Source organism: Marmota marmota, unplaced genomic scaffold (assembly GCF_001458135.2).
Source record: "Marmota marmota marmota unplaced genomic scaffold, marMar, whole genome shotgun sequence".
NCBI lineage: Eukaryota > Metazoa > Chordata > Mammalia > Rodentia > Sciuridae > Marmota > Marmota marmota.
The window spans coordinates 5831385-5840257 of record NW_026000222.1 but is presented as its reverse complement, the minus strand read 5'-3'; the positions used below and the strand labels follow the sequence as shown (position 1 = coordinate 5840257).

At 55.0% G+C, this 8873-nt stretch overlaps 1 protein-coding gene across 1 annotated transcript in view; it reads left to right on the top strand.

Annotated features, from left to right (window-relative positions):
- LOC107150872 (c-Maf inducing protein) overlaps positions 1 to 8873 on the top strand; it is a 199920-nt gene that overhangs the window by 64553 nt on the left and 126494 nt on the right. The gene's annotated exons all lie outside the window — the stretch shown is intronic.

Below are 8873 nucleotides of genomic sequence, written 5' to 3'. Positions count from 1 at the left end.
GGGGGGCGGGGGCGTGTGCTCCTGCTTATTGCTCGTTCCCAGAGACACAGCTTTGGAGTCGGCCTGGGAAATTGCTGCGATCCGTTGATGTTCTGCTGGTTCCGTCCGACTGGGTGCCTGTCCTGGAGTGCTCTGTGTCGTTGGTTTGGGGTCACAGCCACCTGCTTGGTGGGTTGTCCCTTTTTGACGTAGCACAAATGATGCTCAAGTGAGTCTTCTCCTCGAGGTGGCCACCGCTTAACTGGCTTTCCTCAGTCCACGCCCTTCCTCCTCCTTCCTTTCACTCCACAAATGAGTTTGTTTCAGGGAGCACAGCATTTTTTTGTTGGATGCTCGCCCATTCTCCCTTCCACCCTTTTACCTTTCCTTCCATTTGCCTGTCCGTCCATCTGTCCCTCATCCCCTCACCCAGTCTCCATCTCTGCCCATCCACCTGTGCTCCCTCCTCCCATCCACACTTACTGAATGACCATGGTGAGCGAGGACTTGGGTTAGACATGTCAAGTGGACCGTGGTCCCTGCTTCTGAGGTTCTCCCCTGGGAACCCCATTGGAGAAGACATGGTGAAGTGGATGCTCACCGCTCAGTGTGGCACAGGGGATGGGTGAGAAGGGGGACAACACAGAGGTGTCTTGGCCAGGCTAGGAGGACCGGGAAAAGCTTCCGGGGGTCATAGTGTGATGCTGCGTCTGGAGACTGTCCTGGGAGGGGCCATTGAGGAGGATAGTGGGGGAGAAGGGGCCTGTGGCCTCTGCGATGGAGACACAGGTAAGCAGTGCCTGGGACACTCAGGAGCCTCGGGGTCACCGTGTGGGAGCGTGGAGAGTGAGGGGCAGGCTGGAGATGCAGCTCTGGCAAGGTTGGCAGAGCGAGTGAGGTGGGCCCTGCTGGCCTCCAAGGAGTGAAGGCTGTGGAAGTGTGGGGCACTGGGGTGCATGTGGTGCACAGACCAGGCCCCCCAAAGATGTTCATGTCCTGGTCCTTGGACACTGAAGTGTTACCTGAGGGGGCGAAGAGGGTTTTGCGATGGACGGATGGAGGGTGGGATGGGGAGGTGTTCTGGATTATGGGGTCCTCCTCAGGGCTGGAGGGAGGCAGGAGAGTCCGTGTGGAGAGGAGATGGGAGGGAGCAGAGGGAGGAGGAAGGGGCCTGGGGCCAGGACGAGGCGGAAGGCGAGAGTACACTCTCCCTGAGCCCGAGAGCTGCCTTTTCCTCCCTTGAGGCCAGCCCAGGGAGGCCCACTTTGGATCTCTGGCCTCAAGAGCTGTGAGAGGGCAAGTCGCTAGGCCCGTGGTCACTTGTGACCCAGCCACAGAAAGCTGACACAAGGCAAGCACTGGGTCATCTGAAGGCCAGGCCATGCCTGGATGGAGGGTCTGGCTGGAGATTGCGGTGGCCCCGACTGTCCAGGGACAGTGAGGGCAGTAGACCACCTCCGTGACAGGGGTTGCCTCCCCTCGGCAGCCGTGCGTGATGTTCTTGTCGGTGGCTGTCCTTACGTTTAAGGCCGAGGGGAGTCAGGCTCATTTAGGATCAAGGAAAACCAGAGGGTTTGGATCCATTCTTGCCGGTTCCCACGTGAGACGAGGCTTGAACTTGCTCTGGGGGTTCTGCTGCTGCACAGTCGCAGGTGAGCGCTGGGCGTCGGGCCCTCTTTGCGGGCTGCGGTGCTGTCGGAGTTGGTGCCTCCCGCAGCGGGCGGCGTGTGGGGAGTATCACTGCAGCTTGTACTTTCCTCAAGTCAAACACGTCTCCCGGGTGGGAGGATCTGTCTCTGTGGGATCGGCGCGGCCGTCTGACTCAGTGACTCACCCGGCACCCTGGCTGACGCTCCTGACAGCGCCCCGGAGTCCCTGCCTCCCCTCGCAAAAGCCTGCTCCTCCATTCAGCCCCCGCCCAGGCGGACCCGCCCCCCTCCCACGCTCCCTCCCAACCGGGGCCTGTGTGGCGCTGCCTCCGAGGCTTCTGTGTCACGGGAAGTGGAAATATCACCGAGTGTCAGCCCTGTGAGCCTCCTCCAGATGCCAGCACTGGTGGCATTCCTGAGTGGCATTTGCATGCCAGGCATGTGCCCTCTTTTACGTACACCACCTCGACCGCACAGCCCCCTTCTGCACTAGCAACACACTCTGCCATCCTAGACCGCAGCACCCAGTGCACCTGCCACCCTCATCCTCACCTTCTGCTGCTTGGTTGTGGGCATCAGCCACTGGCCACCGTGGGCTGCTTCTGCCATGTTCTTCAGTGGCCGCTGCACACGTCAGCTTTCTGTTACTGTGACAAAGAGCTGAGATGTCAATTAAAAAAGACGAAAGGCCTGTGTTGGCTCACAGCTTTGGAGGTTTTGGTCCATGACCGGCTGGGCCCGTGGTGGCTCAGCATGGCATGGCAGGGTATGTTGCAGGAGAGGCCTGTTTACTTCGCGGCTGGGTCTGAAAGAGAGGAGGAGGAAGGCACTGGAGTCCCACTGACCCTTGAAAAGTACACCCTGTGACCTCAGACCTCCCACTAGGCCCCACCTCTTAGGGTTCCACCGCTTTTCCATTGTCTCATGGGCTGGGAACAAACCTTTAACAACGGGCCTCTGGGGGACATTCCATATCCCAACTATGGCGGTCGCTGATAAGGCTTGAACGATGACCCCCAAAAGGTATGTTCAAGTTATAATCTCTGTGCCCATGAGAGTGACCGTATTTGGGGACAGAGTTCATCAGGCTAAGAGGAGGTTGTGCTAGAGTAGAGAGCTGGGGTGCAGCTATAAGCCAAGGAAGCCAGGGGTCCCTGCAGCCACCAGAAGCAGGGGGTGAGGCACGAGCCTACCACTGCCCTGCCAGCACCTTGATTTAGGACCTCTACCTCTGGCCTCCTGCTCGTGTTGGAAGCTGCCCAGTTGGTGAGACTGTTGTGTAGTCTGGGGACACTAGTGTGCTCCTGTGGTCTTGAGTCTGCTGCCTGCCTCTTGTCTGCCCTTCCTCCCGAGGCAGTACCGTTTCCACCTGCTTGCCTAGTGCTGACCGAGGGGTCAGGAGGTGTCCTGCTCAGACTGCTGAGGAGGCCCGGCCACGCCTCTGGGAGCAAGCCCAGGCCCGCTCCTGCCTCTGCCTGGAGCGTGGTGTTCGATGGGTCCGAATCATTCCCCTTCCTTCTATGTTACCTGCTTTTGCAAGGTCAAGCCGAACGCTGAGGCTTTTCCCAGACTGGCTGATTCAATCCCTGCCACTGCCAGGAAAGAAAAGGATGATTGACTAGAATATTCGTTTCTGTTGCAAATTCCTGGTTGGTGCTAGTTGTTGATTATCCTCACCTCCGTTGCCTTTTGCATTTAGAAATGGCTCATAAATTTGCTTGCGTGGGCCTGGACTGTGTTCTGCAGTGAAAGGCTTGCATGGTGGATGGTTCTGAAGCCATGCTGTGACTTGATGGCTTCCACCTGGTGGCTGTCCTGTGCACTTCAGGCCCTGAGGGGTGTGGGTTGGTGCTTACTGTCTTCTGTGGTGACCCCCATTATACAGGTAAGGAAACTGAAGCCAAGGACAGCTGAGGACCTTAGATGCCCAAGGTCTCAAGTCTCGTAGGCATTTGAGCTGGGTTTTAAGCTGCAGTCTTGCAGTCAGTATTCTGTGTCGCGTTGCTCATCCTCATGGCAACTGCAGGCAGCTTCCTAACTGCTAGACACCAGAATGAAACCAATACAGTGTTCACCTCTGGAAGCGCCTGTGTGCACCACGTGCCTGGGCAGGAGGCATGAGCACGTGTCTAACTGTCTTCTGAATGTTGGCCGTCACTAATTTTGAAACGTTTCCTGAATGACCTCCCCTGCTAGTTCAATAAATCGAGCCCAACAGATAAATCACTGGCTTATTGCCGTCACCTCAAGTACCTTTTAAATCCCGCCACTAGCTCTGAGCGTCCCCTGAGACCGGGGCTGGCAGCCCGCTGCTTGGTGCTGCAACTGCAGAGACTCCCGGCTGTCAGGAGGACATCCTGCAGAGCTGGAGAACCTGGAGGCAGAGCCAGGGAATCTGTGTCGAGCAGAGGGTGGGTGGCACGTCCTGGTGCCCAAGAGGAGCTGCTGTCCCATGAGCGCCATAGCAGTGCCTGGGACATTGGTGGGCTTGTCTCCCCAGGAAGCAGCTCTGTGCCCTCCTCCGGCGGTAACATCTGGCTGGTCTCTCAGTGATTCACGTGTGACATTGGGCATCCCATGTCACCTGTGCCTGTCTGCAAGGGCACGGTGACAAGTGGAGGCCCACAGCAATGGTGTGATCCCAGCCTTCTGGGTGGCCACACCCAGTTTGCCTCACCTGGAGGCCTCTCCCCGTGTTCCTCTGTCCGGGGTGCACAGTGCCTCAGTGGCCCTCACGGCCTCCCCCTCTTCTCGGAAGTCGCCTCCCAGGCTTCCTTGGCCAGCCCCCCTGAGCCCCCTGCCCCCCAGTCTGTCCTCTGGTCCATTCCCGCCTTGCTCTGCTCTCCTAGCCCCGCCTGCACTGGCAGACAGTTCCCGGTTCCGCTTACTGCCGCCTCCTGCTAGAAAGGCCAGGCTTTTGTTGGTGCTTTCACCCTGCTGTGTCCCCAGATGGCACGTGTCGGTTCTTGGTGGTTTTTAACTGAATAAATGAGTCGCTTTCGCTCTGCGGCGCTCGCTCTGCTCCCTGGACTGCGGTGTGCCTACCGAGTCCGCAATGGGCGCTGTGCAGAGCGGCTGCACGTTATTGTTGATGTTATGTGTCTTGTTTTTAAAGGAAAAGGGCCGCGTCAGAAGGTCCTGGCGCACGTCGAGGGCCAGGTCGGCGCACAGCGGCAGGAGCGCCAGTCCAAAGGGGAAGAGGCAGAACTGCTCCTGTCCCCTTCCCACCGGTCCCTTAAGCCCCGGTGGCAGCCAAGGAGTTGGCAGGCAAGGAAGGGGGGTTTCAGGGGTGAGCATTCATTTTCTCGCCTTCTGAAGAGGACCCCCGGGAGTCCCTGCTCACAGTAGCCCTGTGGGTCTGAGGGAATTCCTCCGACATTCCCTGTGTCCCCCAGGCTTGGGTGGCTCTGCCTGTCTGGGTTGGGCTTCCTGCACCCGGGCTCCTCCCGGGCAGCCTATGGCCAGGCCTCTCAGGATCGAGCCATCCGGCCACACAGGCAAGGCCACACAGTGCTGGTGGTCGTTGGGTGCCCTCGGTCAGGACTTGTTCCCTTCAGTCATACCCACGTCCCTCTCTTTGTGGGATGGTTAACTATTTACCATTCTTTGGTAAGTGGTTTACATTTTGTATTTTACTTATAATTGGGGTAGGTTTTTTTTTTTTTTTTTTTAAATGAAGACAGTCTCCCTGTGTTGCCCAGGCTGGCCTTGAACTCATGGACTCAAGTAGTCCTCCTGCCTCAGCCTCCCAAGTGCTGGGACCACAGGTGTGTGCCAGTGTACCTGGCTTTGGTACCTTTTTTGAAAAGTAGTTTGTGAGGTTTTCTTTTCTTCTTTTTCTTAAATAGAAAAACCAGTTAATCCTTTTCAGTCATTCACGCATCAGTGTTACTTCCCCCACCCTAACGTATCTTTTCCCTCTACCTCTTAGTTTTGTTGGATGTATTTATTTATTTGTTTTAACCAACACCTTTATTTTATTTATTTATTTTTATGTGGTGCTGAGGATCGAACCCAGGGCCTCGCATGTGCTAGACGTGTGCTGTACCTCTGAGCCACAACCCCAGCCCCTGGATGTATTTATTGATCTATAGAAGCTTTACGTTTTTCTGTGGTCAGACTTGAGTGTCGTAATTAGTGATGGTTGCCTAAATTAGTAGCTTAGAAAGTTTCTCCAAATTTTAGTATCAAGCCAACATTCCCTGTTTTTCAAGAATGGATAGCCGTGAAAACCTGGACTTGGTGTTGGCATAGGGTGGAGGAGGGTGCAGCTGTGCCACTGTCCACACTGGGTAGTGCGCTCCCCGGGTAGGCTCCTCGCCTGCTGCTGGAAACCACCCTGCCCCAGGTGCTCGGCTCGTGGCTTAGGCTTTCTGTTAGTTACCCCGGGGTTGCTCTGCTTGCTCAACCACCATGCTCTTTTGAGTTTCTCTAGATTTATAGTGTTTAGGATTTGACCCCTTCATTTTAAGAAGGAAGGAAGAGAGGCACAGAGTGGTCAGGTAACATGCCCCAGGCCACACAGCTAGGTGGTGTGTCAGAATCTCACATGCATACGATTTTCAGTGTATTTGACCCTGTGGGTTGTGTCTCATGATACCTTCCTGTATTATTATTTCCACTCATTCGTGTTGCTAGAATGCTAACTTATCTTCAGTAAGTTCCGTCTCTGAGTGGAGCTAGTCATAGTAGCAGCTATGTAGAATAATCAGCAAGAATGAGACGAGACCTGTACATTTTGTATACTATGCCCAGCACCTAAAAAGCTCATAACATATTAGTAATAGTACAACTACTATTATTCCCATCAGTTTTACCTGTAAGTTACTTTCTCACCTCATACTGTCCGTAAGTGCTGTAGGCACGTCTTGAATTTCAGGATCCTCTCATTGACAAATATCTGCCCCTGTACCCACCTTATACTCCCTTAGGTAAGTTGATTGAGGTGGCTCCAAACTCTAAATGGGCTGACAAGCTACCACAGTGACAAAACTATACCCTTTTAACACTGCCCGGAGCCACAAGGACTCTGTCAGTGCCAGTGGGCCAGGCTTTTGGGGAAAGTGTCCACTCTGACATCAGGGTGAGACCACCTAGGTCTCCTCCGAGAGCCGTGTCCCCTGAGGGTCCTGGGACCTTGGTGATAGTCTGATGCCTGCAGTCTCCTGGAGTCCATGTGATCCTGTCTGCAGTGCAAGCTTCTACGCAGGGATACAGAGCAACCCCTCCCGGGTCTGCAAAGCAGCCACCACCAGCCACACAGAGGTTCATTTCCCTGTCAAAACTCTGAAATCAGATAAGTGTTAATTACTTTAAAATTGCACAAGGAGAGGATTGCTTGCCATGAAAGCTGATATAATAAGTGATTCCTTGAACCGTTGGGAAGTGACCAAAGGAGGTGCTCGCCACCTCTCCTGTGCAGATTGGAATCTCTGCCTCACTGTGCCAGGATGAGCACGCGGCTCAGGTGGACCCAGGGTGGCCTGCGTGCCTGCACCAGGCCTTTCTCACTGCCGTCCGCTCTGCGAGTGTGAACTCATCTCCAGGAGTCAGACATTCCGGCACAGTTCACATGCTCATCATTTTTGAAAATTGTGGTAAAATACCCATAGCGCAGGAGTCCTCCACAGCCCTTGGACACACACAGTTTGGTGGTGTTGAGTATTCCCCCACGGTGTGCCTCTGGGCTCCAGGAGTTTACAGCTCGTGCTGATTGTAGGCCCGGGCTGCTTTCCAGGGTGGCACCTACCTTGGGGTACAGTGCACTTTGCTTAGAGCCGGAGCTTTTCAGAAAGTTGCCAACACCTCCTGTTTTACAGATGAGGAAACTGAGGCAGATGTCAGTAAGGGTTAAGGAATGCACTGTACATCTGGAAACATGCACAGTGACACACTGCTCCGCAGCTTTTCATCAGCCGAGTGCACGAGTGTACCCAGCCCCCGGTTGAAGAAGAGACGCGCTGAGCACTGCCGTCCCTGCTCCCCGGCCAGCCGTAACTGCTCTCCTGGCTCTGTCAGCATTCAGAGAGCCCTCCGGCTCCTGGCACCCACACAAGCAGTCACTCAGCACGTATGATGTTGTCTGACATCTTCCACATGATGTGATGTTCTGTTACACCGAGAGTAACTTGCCAGAGATCTCAGAGCTTGGGGGGCACTGGGTGTGGACTGGGGGCCCCTCTGCTCCGCCAGCCCCCCTTTCCTGGCTTTCCCACCAAGGGTGCCAGTGGGAGCATTGGGGAACCTGAGAAACAGCTGAGTACAAATGGCCAAAATGAGGGGTTTCACAAAAGTTCAGCGGGGGAATTAGATGTGGGGATTTTGGGAGCTGCTCCTTTTGAGCAGGGAAGCGCCCTGTAGTGTTGTAAGTGAGGGCCCTGCTGGAATGCAGGGCAGGGGTCAGCGGGGAGCAGAGTCTCCGGCAACTGCGAGGACAGGGAGCGTGAGAGTCGGGGTGAGCTGGGTGGCAAGAGCCCAGCTGCTCTGGACAGTACCCTAGCCTGCCTTGGACACCGCTGAGCATGTCACCACAGTCTTGCTGTGCATCCCAGCGTGTGGCCCTCACAGGGTTCTGTGAGGCAGAAGCTGTCATTGTACCCATTTTTTAGAAGAGAGAACTGAGGCTCAGGGAGGTGAAATGACTTGCCGTGGACTGGGCACTAGTAAGTAGAGCTAGTGAGGCTAGGTGTCTGGTTCTCAGAAGACACTTGAGATCAGCATCCTCTGGCCTGCTGTGGAAACCTGGGAGTAGAAATCCAGAGAAATCCAGAGCTGGCACCAATGGCCTGTCTCCAGGGTGAGGACACGAGGACTGAGAAGATGCCCGTTCGTAACACAGGTGGCTGGGTGAAGGTGACCACGACTGGAACCTGTCCGGTCATGGTTGGTGACTGTGCTGTGGGTTGGCAGGCATTTCCTAGTGGGCTTGCTTGGGAATGGCGCGTGTTTCATGTGCTTGCTTCATATGCCGAGCGAGTCGCTATCTGTAATTTAAGAAGAGTCTGGTTTGGAAGGAGGTTGATTCGATTACCGTTTTATAAGATTTTCTTGGTCTGGTCTTGATCCTGTGGATTTCTCTTGGTTTCAGTAATTTTGGGGTGGCGATCTATCTCCTGCCTGTTAAGCTAAGTCACACTGACGTTCAGTCCACCCCAAAGAATGTGGTAGAATGGCCTCATTCTAAGAAAATAGAAAAAGGCGTTAAGGTCAAAACAGCACGTGGCATCTTAAACCCAGCCTGTTGTA